We start from the raw sequence: 14,631 nt of genomic DNA on the forward strand, positions 1-14,631 counted from the left end.
CAAACTGGTTGGATCATCATTGGATGAACACTTCTTCATCCCATGACTCCCATGAAATCTGCATGGGACAGTAAGCAGAGGGAATAAAATCCAAAACCTGCTATCTCTAACGACTTGACACATTTGAACCAGTTCAGGTGATACTGATATGGACCAAGTATTCCCTAAAGAGAGACTTTGCTTCTAAATGTATGTCAGCTAGCGATCAGGAAATGAAATCTTCGGGTGACTACAGCAATTGTATCACCCTCTGTGTCACCACTGGGAGGGTTCTTTTGATATCTGTCTTGACTACACATTAACTTCACCAGTAGAAGCGTCAGAGAAACCTTTTATTGGATTCATTGCATCTTACAGAAGGGAATCATTCATCTGCTTGTGGTGACTTAGTGAAAGAGATCAAAGCAATTAGTCTTGCTGCCTGGTTCTTTCACAATAGCCCTATACATATGACTGCTTGGGGATTTGTACATATGGGTTCATATTTTAGATTTTATGATTAATATTATTTAGTGTTTTACTTATGATCCTTTTTCATTTGAGATCTGTCCTACATAAATCAACTCAATTAAAGAAAATGTCACAGCGAGTAGCTAACCACAGTATAATGTAATATCGGAAAGATTTACTGTTAATGTTTAATATATTTCAAAGGCTTGATGCATTACGTGATATACTAATAGTAACACTGGTTAACATCATTGTAAGGTTTGATATTAATAATCACAGTAAAGTAATTGACAACATAAATCTACAGGATGGGTACAAGCCAGCAGTTGAATTTAGTCCAGTGAACATAATAGAATTCAATCTTTGATACAGCATGTGCAAGATAAAATAGAAATAGAACCTGAGGGGAGGGAATTTTTTTTCTTACACTGTGTTGTTATGATCTGAATGCACTGGTGAAAGTAAATTCAGTGCTAACTTTTGAAAGCAAGTTGGAGAAATACATATGAAGGAAAAAATTGCACAGCCAAGGGGGAAGAGGAGGTGACTGAAATCAATTGGATTGATTGATCAAAGAGCTAGCACAGTCACAATAGGCTTAATGGCCTTCTGAGCTCTCATTCTTATTATTTCAGCATGATTTTTAATTTAAGAAGTTACAAAGTCTTATACCCAGAAATAACTCAGCTGGAGAGCTGAACAATTCAGTTTTTGATGCATTGATTTTATCTTGATCTCATTGCTTTTTGTTGTTCTGTGTGTCAGTCTTCTATACACATCTTCCCAAAATCTTAAATTTTTAAAAATAACAATTCTCTCTCTTTCTGCACCACCCATAAAGCCATAAGAGATAGGAACGGGGGTGACCCATTCAATTTCTCAAACCTGCTCTGCCATTCAATTGGATTCAATCAACATTCCTCACACATGATTACCTACTGATCACCCCTCCAAAAATATTCTTAGGAAAATATATTTGAAAACTTAAATAGATATAAAATATTGGAATGCATGTAGCACTTTTTACAAAAGAAACAAACTGATAGAGCACAGTGAAGTAAATAAATATAATCTTAGACATTATGGAGATGTGGCTGCAGGATGTCAAGGATTAGTTCCTGAATATTGAGGGGTATGAGCAGATCAGCAACAATGGAAAAGTAGCGCTCTTAATCAAAGGTGGCATTAGCTGGAGGGATCAGGGCATAGAAATGGGTTGAGTAGAGATAAGGAATTGTAGAGGAATGTAGTCACTAGTGAGAGTGGTCCATGGGTTCTGTAAAAGCATATAATACAAAGGTGAATGGCAAGTCAGCTAATTGGTCAAAATATAAAGAACAGGGAATGACTAAAAGATTAATTATTGGAAAGAAATTAAGGTGAGATGAAACTAGGTAGATTATGAAAATGGAAAGGGAGAGATTCGAAGTAAAATTTCTTTTGGTCCCCTCGAGAATGAAAACAGGAAATTAATGGAAGAAGGAACCAGCAGCTGACATAAATAGATATTTTGCTCCTGAGTTCATTGTGGAACCAAAGAACAAAATATCAGTTGTAAATCAGGAGGTGGAAGGAAACCAGGAGCTTGTTAAAATAACAATCACCAGGAAAATGGTACTAAGCAGACTGATGGAGCTGGGATGACAAGTGATCAGGTCCCATTGGACTTTGTGCTAGGGTTTAAAAGAGAGATATTGAGTAGATATATTGGTGTCAATTTTCCAAATTTCACTACATTTTGGAAAGGTTCTATCAGACTGAACGTAGCAAATAAAAGCTCTTTATTCAAGTTGTGATTGAGATAGGAAACTATCGACCAGTTAGCTTCATGCCTAATGCATTTTGGTAGGAAAATAGAGGCATAGACCATTTGTAAATCTGAAGCCACAAAGAGACTTAGGAGTCCTAGTTAAGGATTCTTTTAAGGTTAACATGCAAGTTCAGTTAGCAGTTAAGAAGGCAACATTAGCGTTCATTTCAAAAGGAGTAGAATACAAGAGGAATGAATATAGCCTCAGCATAAAGCAGCTCTGGTCACACCATGTTTGGAATATTGTGAGCAGGCTTTGCACCCCATATCTAAGGAAGGATGTGCTGCCTTGGGGGGGGGAGGGGGGGTTCAGAGGAAGCTTACAAGTATGATTCCAGGAAAGAAGGGTTTGTCATATGTGGAGTGGTTGAGGTCTTGGGTTTGTATTTGACGGAGTTCAGAAAGATGAGGGCGGATTTAAGAGGCATTTGGATGGGTATATGAATAGGAAGGATTTGGAGGGATATGGGCCGGGTGCTGGCAGGTGGGACTAGATTGGGTTGGGATATCTGGTCGGCATGGACGGGTTGGACCGAAGGGTCTGTTCCCATGCTATACATCTCTATGACTCTATCTCATTGAAACTAAAAAAAAGTTAACAGGCCTGTATAGATGGGTCATGTTTCCACTAGTAGGAAAGACCAGGACCTGAGGGCACAGCTTCAGAGTGAAGGGATGACTGTTTAGAACTGAGATGAGGAGGAATTTCTACAACCAGAAGGTAGTGAATCTATAGAACTCGTTGCTGCAGAAGGGTGTGGAGGCCAAGTCATTGGGTGTATTAAAGATAGAGTTAGATTGATTCCCTTACTAATCAAGAACCTATGGTAAGAGGGAGAAGGCAGGAGATTGGATAGAGAAACCTATCAACCATAATCAAAGGTGGTGAGAGTCGATGGCCTGAATGATCTAATTCTGCTCCTCTATCTTATGGTCACAGGAAAGGTGTTAAAATTAACAAGGTTCTCCCATGCATTGACATCTATGTTGCATTTCTTGATAGAATCCATCAGGGAGTTTTTAAAATATTTCATTTGACCTTCCCTTTTCTAAGTGCCTTCCTTGAGTTGGACGAAGAGCATTTACTTTGGTAGTTGGAACTCAGGCATCCTAAGTATGTGGCCAGCCAGGGGATTTGGTTCTGGATGATAACATCCTCAATGCTGGTGCTGATAGCTGTTTCAAGGATGCTGATGTTATTATGCTCTCCTCTCAGATAATGCAAAGAACCCATCTCAAACAGTATTGATGGTACTTCTTGAGTGTCTTGAGGTGGTGTCTTTAGTAGTCCACATTTCACAGCCATAAAGAAGAATTAGAATGATGACTTCCTTATATACAAGGATCTTGATATTAGCATGGATGTCACGATCAAAGATTCTCATTCTTAGGTGCCTGAAAGTGGGATTCAGATTGGGTGTTGAATCTCTGCATCAAAGTCAGCCTTATTTGAGAAGTGGCTCCCAGGTCGGGGAAATATTCTACATTTGGAAGGATTTCTCTGTTAATCTTGATGGATGGAATGGACCAATACTTTTGCACTTCCTGCAGTGGCAGGGGAAGGTGCCAGGAGTGGGTTGGTAGGGGAGTGGAGGCATGGATCTAACAAGAAGTTGCAGACGGAATGGTCTCTTTTGAACACTGATAGGGGTGGGGAGGGAAATATATCTCTAAGGCTCCTCCGCCACTTCCACCATCTTCAAACAGACCCCACCACCAGAGATATTTTCCCTCCCCACCCCTATCAGCATTCCGGAGAGACCATTCCCTCCACAACTCCCTTGTCAGATCCACGCAACCCACCAGCCCACACCATACTCCTGGCATCCTCCCCTGCCAGTGCAGGGAGTACAAAACCTGCATCCACACCTCCCCCCTCACCTCTGTCCAAAGCCCCAAAGGATCCTTCCACTTCTGACAGAATTTACCTATACCAATGTCATCTACTGTATCCGTTGCACCCTATGTGGTCTCCTGTACATCGGGGAGACAGGGTGCCTATTTGCAGATCGTTTCAAAGAACATCTCTGGGACACCCGCACCAACCAACCCCACTGCCCCGTGGTTGAATTCTTCACTCCCCCTCCCACTCTGCCAAGGACATGCAGGTCCTGGGCCTCCTCCATCACCAAACCCTTACTACCTGACATCTAGAGGAAGAATACCTCATATTCTGCCTTGGGGTCTTGCAACCACATGGGATCAATGTGGATTTTACCAGTTTCCTCATTTCCCTTCCCCCCCCCCCCACATTATCCCAGTCACAAGCCTTCAGCTCAGCACCGCCCTCCTGACCTATTCATTGCCTTCCCCATCTATCTGCTCCACCCTCCTCTCCAATCTATCACTTCTCCGTCACATTCTCTACCTATTGCACTCTCAGCTACCTTCCCCCCAACCCCAGCCCACCTTCCATTTACCTCTCAGCCCTCCCCGGGCCCACAAGCTTCATTCCTGATGAAGGGCTTATGCCCGATTCTCCTGCTCCTCAGATGCTACTTGATCTGCTCGACTCTGATCTCCAGCACCTGCAGTGCTCACTTTCTCCCAATTTGATTAATCTAGCCTATATGCATATTAAATCACCCATGATTACTGCCATATCTTTCTTACAAATCCCCAGTCTTTCCTGGTTATTCCTGTGTCCTACTGTGGAATGGATGTTATAGATTACATCAGCTATGGACTACTCCCACCAAGGCCTTCTTTCCCTTGCTATTTCTTACTTTTAGCAAGATTAATTCTACATCTTGACCTCCAGTGCCAAGGTCAATTCTCACTACATGTGATCTCTTCCTTTGCCAACAAAGCTACACCACCTTTTCCTTTCTGTCTATCTTTCTGAAGCACTGAGTACCCATGGATATTCAACTCCCAGATCTGGTCTCTTTGTAACCATATCTCAGTAATCCTCATTAAATCATTTCGATTTACCTCTAATTGTGCTGTTTACTCATTAACTTTACATCAAAAGCTACACGCATTCAGATACAAAGCCTTTAAGTTTGTCCTATTATCAATTTCTCCTACTCTTGTACAATTTCTTGTTGCAATGTAATATTCACATACTCTATCACTTCCTTTCATTTCCTAGTAATAACCAGCCTTGTCACTAATCTGAACTCCTACCTTCTCCTTACATTTTTATATTTTAATTTTCCATGCGTCTGAACCCCACCCCAACTACTTAAAGTCCTGTCTGCAGTTCTAGTTAAGAAAGGCCAGGCACTGGGACCACATCCCCACAGACGTTCCTGAAGACCGAGCCAGCAGTATTTGGCGGAGAGACTTCCTTAGCTCATTAGCTGACACCGGTACAGAGATTTCAGAATATCATGAAAGAATCCAACCACTTTCAATGGAGCAGACAGTTAGAAGGACGTCTTAATCAAAGTGAGGCGAACAGTTCTGTTGAAGGATCATTTAATGCTTTGGTACCGAATGCACCAATCTCACCAGAAGGATTACCTAAGATAGATCAGCCTTTGTTCACATTACAACAGGTTGAGATAATCTAGGAGTGCCTGCTTAAAGACCATGAAAGCAAAATCTGGGGGGAATATGAGCAAGTTGTTAACACAAACTGTGCACAACAATATGCTTTTGTGAAATTCACACACAACCAGATGAGGAAACAAGATGGAGAACAACCTGATAGCTATGTGTCCTGCAGCATTTTGCTATTGAACAGATGCTGTCTTTCACCTCAAGTCAGCTGCTATACTTGTGGGAACTAATTTTTGTGCCATGTTTTACCCACTGTCTGAAATCATAGAATCATACAATGATATAGAAGAGACCCTTCAGCTCACCAAGTCTATAGTGCTAAAGCAACACTAGATCTACAGATTACTAGATTAGGGCGGCACGGTGGCACAGTGGTTAGCACTGCTGCCTCTCAGCGCCAGAGACCCGGGTTCAATTCCCGACTCAGGCGACTGATTGTGTGGAGTTTGCACGTTCTCCCCGTGTCTGCGTGGGTTTCCTCCAGGTGCTCCGGTTTCCTCCCACACTCCAAAGATGTGCGGGTCAGGTGAATTGGCTATGCTAAATTGCCCGTAGCGTTAGGTAAGGGGTAAATGTAGGGGTATGGGTGGGTTACGCTTCGGCGGGTCGGTGTGGACTTGTTGGGCCGAAGGGCCTGTTTCCACACTGTAAGTAATCTAATCTACACTGGTCTCATAGTCTTGAATGTCATGGCATTTCAAGGGCTCTGTCAAGTACCTTTTAAAGGTTGTGAAGTCCCTACTCAACCACTGTCCCAGACAATGCTTTCCAGATCCCCACCAGGGATTTTAATTCTTCACTGCTGACCCACACGACCTCTTATAAAAATGAAACAAAAAGACAAAAGAAAATCTGACTTTACCAGTCATTGTGCTATCAGCACAGAGTTCTGGATACTTCCCACTGTTACTGTGAGAATAACCTGCCATTTATTTTCAATTCAAGAAACTGAATACCAAGCAATGGCTAATCTTCCTATTAAAAAGTAGCACTGAATATTGCTTTGTTACCATGCAAGGATACCCTTTTGAAAGGATTAAAGTTGACAAGTGATTACTATGCATTTTGAACATCATTACAGCAGAAATTTTAGCTTCTCCGCAGTGACATGAAGAATACAGTGCACTACAGTGATTCTGCAGAGACGTCAATTTCTTGTCGAATTTTTTTTAATTCAGCAGGGTACTGTTATTTGTCAGCTACAAACATCTATAACACTGTCACTTCACAGTGAGACTCATATCTAATCTAGTTATTGGATTCAAAGTTTGAACCAGAGACCTGCAAATGGCACACAAAACCTGGTCTGAAGCAAAAACTGAGTCGACACTATAAACATTCACAGCTCACTGGTCAAGCACATGTGAATAATGAAAGGTGAAAGTCACTATTGCAATGCTGATAATTTTTAGTCTCAAATAAGATATCTTGAAGAGAGGAATAGGTGATCAGTCAGGAATTTATTTATTACAATATTATTTCTGGAAGTAGAAAAGTCAGTAATCATTCATGAATGATACAAAGGGTTCAAATGGATTGAATGGCCTTTTCTTAAATAGCCGTGTGTTCTTGGTTTAAAATTCAGTTTTGTAAAATTTTTCTTTTTGAACAATGGTGCTTTTTACCTGTCATCCCAGGAATTTTAGATTGGCTTTTAATTTTATTTTGTAACTTTGCTGGTTCAGTAGGTCTGTAAAATTACTTGAGCTGGTTCTTCAAAGATTTGCTCAGATTCAATTTTAATTTAAAATGCTTTGAAATCTCACTAATACAGATAATAGTATAACGCCGTACGATTACGTTTTACATGCAGTACGTGATGGTAAAATTGATTAGATCATGGGCTGAAATTCAGAAACTCATCTCGTAAGAAAACATAAGATATTATAAGATACAAACAGTGGTGTTCTTTCATCCATCATTGTGTTATTTAAGGCTGTGTGTAATTACATTAGAGGAGGTTTGGAACAATGCTTGGAATGAACAAGCTGTCTTAAAGAGAATGATTGGTCAGACGTGATAGTTTGATAGTTTAGATGAGTTGGGGTGACTTGATTGAACGTGAATGGTCTTAACAAGATGGATGTTTTCTGTTGCTGCTGAGGCCTGAAATAGGGGGCACTGTTTAAAAGGAAGAGTCACACTTCTAGACCAGAGATATGGAGAAGCTTTTTCTCTGAGGTTTGTGTGACTTCAGAATTGTCCATCTGAGAAAGCAGCGGTTTGGGGTGGGGGCATCATTGAACACGCTTAAGGTGAAGATAGATTTTTTTTATTAGACAAGTGGATCAAAGGTTATTGGGTAATACACAAACAGATCAGCACTGATCTTGTTGAATTTCTCAAGAGGCCAAATGGTTTACTTCTGCTCCTAATATTTATATTCCAATACCATAGATCTTAAATATCATCAGCCACAAGTGAACAGGACTTTATTACAGCTGAACAGACACATTTTCAAATGTGTTGTAATCTTCATATGAGCTCAGACAGTTACATGCCTGTGAACATCATGCTTGTTTATTTTTTTTCCTTTCTTTTTACTGAGGAGACTTTAAATCTCCTCGTCATATATTTTTTTCCTACCCCAGCCCCACACACACACACACACACACACACACCCCTAAGCAGTAGTGCTTATATTTGTCCCCAGCACCCACGTGGTGTGGGTTTGCAGATCTACGACACAGTGAAAGACAACAGGTGTACAAATTTTTATTCAATTTCCACCACCAGGAAGAAAGGAAACACCAGGGTGGCCAGTGACAAGCAGTGCCCTTCTCATCAAATGACATTGCTGCGTGATCAAAAAAGTGAATGGGAGGACAGGGATTAAATCAAAATAAAGTTAGAATGCTTGTTTATAATAGCTAACCGTTGTTAATGTCTGTTGGATCATTCAATACAATGGTATTCTTGACCTGTTTCTTATGTTATGTGAGACAAGTATTGTCACATCAGGTGAAATATCCTGTTGAAGGTGAAGCCCACATCATAAGTCAATTAACAAGAATGCCACAATTTGTCCTAACATTGAACATTTAGTTGCTTCATACATTTGTTTTTTTTTTGTGGATTTTATCTTCTGGATAGAAATGGCATTGTACTCTTTGGACTTGTGATGTGTCATAGTCTGGTGGGCACAGTTGTTTCAGAACTACAAACACTCGCCTCTTTATTTCGGGAATTTGTATAATCTGTTCCATGCGGTTTCTTATTAAGTGGAACTGAAGACATGTACTAAGACTAACCTGCTGATACTACATCCACAGGAAGCATTGAAACAATCTCCAACTACAGAAAGCAGAAAAGAATAAATGTTTATAAATATGAACGAGGAGCTTGTCCTTGAGATACAAAGTGCAGCAACATGAATCAGACGCAGAAACAAAAGCTGAAAGAAACAGTGAAAGATTTAAGAGACAAAAAATATCTTGATAAGTTGCGTTCTTGTGGTTTCACTGGCTTGTCATTTGAACGTTGACTAAAAAGATTAACTTTGCCTCTTTGGCAACAAGTTTGCAAAGGCAGCAATGTGTGGAAATTGGGAAAGGCTTCAAACAAATTTTTAATTCTCTAGTCAACCGACTTGGAAAAACAGAACTTAAACAAAGGTTGAAGAGAAATTACTAAAGCACAGCACCTGGTTCACACAGACAATATTCTGGATCAGTGGTGCTGGAAGAGCACAGCAGTTCAGGCAGCAGCCAACGAGCAGCGAAATCGACGTTTCGGGCAAAAGCCCTTCATCAGGAATAAAGGCAGTGAGCCGGAAGCATGGAGAGATAAGCAAGGGGAGGGTGGGGGTGGGGAGAGATTAGCATAGAGTACAAAGGGTGAGTGGGGGAAGAGATGAAGGTGATAGGTCAGGGAGGAGAGGGTGGAGAGGCCAGAGAGATTTTCACAGCCTGATATCTGACAATTGGAGGATACACCTTCATACTGTTCTCTATTTACTTATGTAACTATAAGTCTCACAACTCTGAAACATTCCTGGTAGACCTTTTCTCAAGGCTCTCTCAAGCCAACACGTTCCTCTTTAAAGTCTGGTGTTCAAAGTTAAGCACAAGACTCAGTTGTGGCTGAACCGATGTTTTCTAAAGATTACGTTTTTGCATTTGTACACAATGCTTCCATTTATATGTCCTTTATTCTGTACTTTAAAGCTGCTACATTAATTTTATATGGAATACACTGCCTGAAAGGAGGATGGAAGCAAATCCCAGGAAAGAATGAGGGAGTAGAACTAATTGGATAGCTCTTTGAAAGATGCACAATGGGCCGAATGGTCTCCTGCGTTTAACAATTCAATGGTATGTAAATGCTTTCACTGAAATTTCTCATTACATCATGAAGTTTCATTCAATGAACATCATGAAGGAAGACTGGGATTCTGAATTCCTGCTGAGGATGTCAGTCCAAGGAGAGTTCTGCATAAATTGCGCTTTTATTCTTAGCCTGCCTTGTAATATGCATTCTTCATGTCTCTAAAAGATTGAAAGAAAGGAGGCCTTGCAAGACAAAAGCTATTTTCAATAGTACAACAGTGACTACTCTTCGAAAAGTACTTAATTGGCTGTGAGGCACTTTGCGACATCCTCAGGTCACTAAAGGCACTGTACAAATAAGATCACAAAGCAAAGGATCAGAAGTAGACCATTCAGTCCATTGATTCCGCTCCACCCTTCAATGACATCATGGCTGATCTGAAAATCCACAATACCACTTTACTGCCTTTTCTCTCATAACCATTGATTCTCTTACTCATTAAAAATCTTTCTATCTCAATCCTGAATATACTTAATGACCCAATGTTCACAGTCCACTCTATGCATTATTCATTATTCTGAGATTATGAAAGTCATCTTTAACAACCATTTAAAGTGAGAACAGCTCTTCTTTAAGAGGAATAATCTAGTTACATACTGTGGAGTTATTCGCAACAGCTGTATGAGCTCCCAAAGCTAATTGGCCTTTAAATCCATCAACTACAAATATGATGACCTTTGTCAGTTCTAAAGACAGAGAAAGAAGCCATCTGGTTTGGGGCTAATGTGTACAATTGAGCAGGAGTGATAAAGTCAGACAGAAATCCACAGGTGACTTGCCATTCAAGCTGTTTTGTACAAAAAAAGATGTGGTTGGTGGAAGGAAATAATACAAAGAGAAATGAATTAAAATAATTTTAATAATCATCTTTAAAAACAATAATGCCATACTTGTACATTCCTAATGCCTGTCTAGAAAATGTTCAGCCAAATGCAATGTGGGGAAAATGTAATATTTCCTGAATCACAATCTTGACTTTACAAGCATTTTTTCAACTCTTGGCAATTTTCAGATAATGGAACTGAAACCAGACATTGGAAAGTAGGAAAAATTAACATTATTTAACTTGACATTAATTTGAATACTTTTCCCTTTTTTTTGTCCCCTTTCCTGTACCTATTCTGTTTGATAACAATTCCTGGCCAATGTCTTCTAATGGTAAACAGGAATCAAGTTTTCTTTTCAGGAGTCGTGTTGATTACTGCAGCTTTTGATGAACAAAACTGCTTGTCTTTGTGTATTTCTGGGATGTCTTTGACAACCACCCCTATCCCCCGGTATTAAGATTGCTTAATGGCCTGTCCTGCGCACCATACCTGATGAAGTCTGTATTGGTGCTGGAGGAGGAGTAATTCAGATCTATTACAATGATACTGGGGCTAAAAGGGTTTAATTATGAAAATGAGTTACAATGCTTGATAGATTGATATACATAATGTTAAATTAGACAGCAAAAGACTTTATACAAGGGTTTTATTGTAAATCTATAGTACCAACACCAATATCCACATTTCCCTCCTGGATCCTTTCCCTATCCAAAAGCTAACTCCTACTGAGAAAACACATAGCTGGTCAGTTCATACAATCCTTTATTTCTAAATTAACCTGTTCAGAGATATTAAGACACACCTTTGGGGTGGGGGGGAACTCAGAGCCTTCTGAGCATTCAGTAATTATTTTTGTAACCATCCAGTTCAAACACAATATAACACATGCAAGAGGACTGGTAAATTTATGTTGGTAGCGGATCCAAAGAAAAGGAATTTGAGGAATGTAGAGAAGATTTTTTTTGGAGCAGCTTGTGGTGGAAGGAACAAACAATTCTGAATTTGGTCATATACATAATGAGGCAGACTTGAGAGAGCTGAAGGTGAAGGAACCCAAAGGAAGTAGTGACCATGATATGATAGAGTTCACCCTGCAGTTTGAGAGGGAGACGCTGGAATCAGATGTAATAGTGTTACAGTTGAGTAAAGATAACTTCAAAGACATGAGGAAGGAGCTGGCCAGAGGTGATTGGGAAGGGGAGCCTAGCAGAGAGGATGGTAGAGCAACAATGGCAGGAGTTTCTGGGGTTAATTCAGGAGGCACAGCAGAAATTCATGCCCAGGGAGAAGAAATAAACTAATGGGAGAACAACGAAACAGATTACAAATGGGAGGTGGGAGACCTGGAAAAATGGTGCACTGCGAACAGACTAGCTCTTAGTGCCGACAAAACCAAGGAACTCATTATTGACTATCGGCGGGATGTTACTCATGCCCCCCACCCCGCCCCACACATTAACAGCACAGAGGTGGAACAAGTGGAGAGTGTCAAGCTCCTGGAAGTGGTCATCAACAACAAGCTTACTTGGACTCTTCACATGGATGAACTGGATACAAAGGCCCAACAACGTCTCCTCTTCCTCAGGCAGCTGTGGAAATTTGACATGAAGGCGAATACCCTTGCCAACTTTTATAGGTGCGTCATCGAGAGCATTCTGTTTGGCTGTATCACTACCTGGTATGTCAACTGTACCATTCAAGATCAGAGACGGTTACAGAGAGTGGTGAACTCAGCCCAGACAATCACAAAGGTCAACCTCCCATCTATAGAATTCATCTACCAGGCCCGCTGTCAAGGAAAGGCTGCCAGCATTCTCAAAGATCTATCCCATCCTGGCAATGCTTTTCTACAATCTCTACCATTGGGGAGAGGGTACAGAAGCCTGAACGCATGCACCAGCCAGTGCAGGACATAGGGTGGGAGGTGTCAGAGATGGTCCAAGTGAATTTAAGGTCAGGGTGGTAAGTGTTGGTAAAGTTGATGAACTGCTCAACCTCCTCGCGCCGATGCAGTCATCAGTGTAGCAGAAGAAGAGGTGGGGAGTAGTGCCGGTGTAACTACAGAAGATGGACTATTCGACATAGCCGACAAAGAGACAGGCATAGCTGGGACCCATACGGGTGCCCATGGCATCTAGTTTTGTGTGATACATTGCATCAATTGTATGACACTTTGATCTTTTACTTATAAATTTTGTGTCTTACATAGCTGTCCTACTGTTGCCTGATGAAGGAGCAGCGCTCCGAAAACTTGTACTTCCAAATAACCTAGGCATTCCTGCTCCTTGGATGCTGCCTGACCTGCTGTGCTTTTCCAGCATCACTCTGATCTGAACTTCCAAATAAACCTGTTGGACTATAATCTGGTGTTGTGTGATTTTAAACTTTAACCACCCAAGTACAACACTGGCACCTCCACATCATCTAAATGATTGAGTCTTGTTTCAAACTATTAAGTGTATCTCTCTGATTGATGAGAACTATAGAAAGTTCCAGAAAACCATCTAAAAGGTGTAAAAACAGGGTTTACCTGCAGACTTTGCTCTTGTATGATGCCTTCTGAAGAGACCAGCATGGCAACAGGCAGAGACCATCAAGAGAGAGGGGGGCTGGGGAGAGAGGGGTGGGTTTGGGGAGAGGGAGAGAGAGACAGAGAGAGAGAACGCAACTGCATTACTACAAAAGACTCAGGAAGTATTAAAGATTATTGTAATTTTGTCCCTAGTAACGTTGGGATTGTTTTGTATTGGTACTGGCTTGTGTTTATATTGATTTGACTGCTTCAGTATTGAATTAAATTTAATGTCATGTGGGCCAGGGCACAGTGAAAAGTTTTGTCTTGCGAGCAATACAGGCAGATCACATAGTTACGTAGCATAGATAGTAAATGATAGGTAACAGCGGCAAAAACAAAAACACAGGGACAGGCGAATGCTAAGAGTTTGTGAGTCCATTTAGTATTCTAAAAACAGTAGGGTATAAACTGTTTTGAAACCGGTTGGTGCGTGTGTTCAGGCTTCTTCCCAGCCTTTCCTTGACAGCGGACCTGATAGATAAGATTCTATAGATAGGAGGTTGGCCTTTGTGATTGTCTGGGTTGAGTTCACCACTCTCTGTAACCATCTCCGATCTTGAATGGTACAGTTACCATACCAGGTAGTGATACATCCAGACAGAATGCTCTCGATGACACACCTATAAAAGTTGGCAAATTTCTAACTATCTTCCATAAATCTAATGTCCCTAATTATCCTCCTTGCTGTAAAGCCCATCACCTCTTGACAATGTGACAGAGTTGTTACCCCTCCTTTCATTTGCTCATGTGGATTAAAAGTTTAAGGCAGTTCAAAATACTTCCCTTCTCCTCTACCCTTCCATTTACCTCAGTTACAGCACAGGCAGTCATATAATTCCTCTATCTCGACAAACCATATCATCTCCCATTGTAACATTAATTTGTTTTTCTTGAATTATTTAAAGGATTTTGGCACACAATCCACTTGCCAACAAATCCACACTAGAATCATAGAACCTCCTCCAGTGTGGGAAAAGGCCCTTCGGCCCAACAAGTCCACACTAACCTCCAAAGTCCACCCATTCCTCCACCCTATAATCCTATACTTACCCCTGACCAATTCACCTCTTATGTAGTATAAATGTTGATTTTTCCATCAAATAGGTATTTTTGTGATTGTCCTGATGAATGCA

This window comes from Hemiscyllium ocellatum, chromosome 24, assembly GCF_020745735.1.
Source record: "Hemiscyllium ocellatum isolate sHemOce1 chromosome 24, sHemOce1.pat.X.cur, whole genome shotgun sequence".
Lineage (NCBI taxonomy): Eukaryota > Metazoa > Chordata > Chondrichthyes > Orectolobiformes > Hemiscylliidae > Hemiscyllium > Hemiscyllium ocellatum.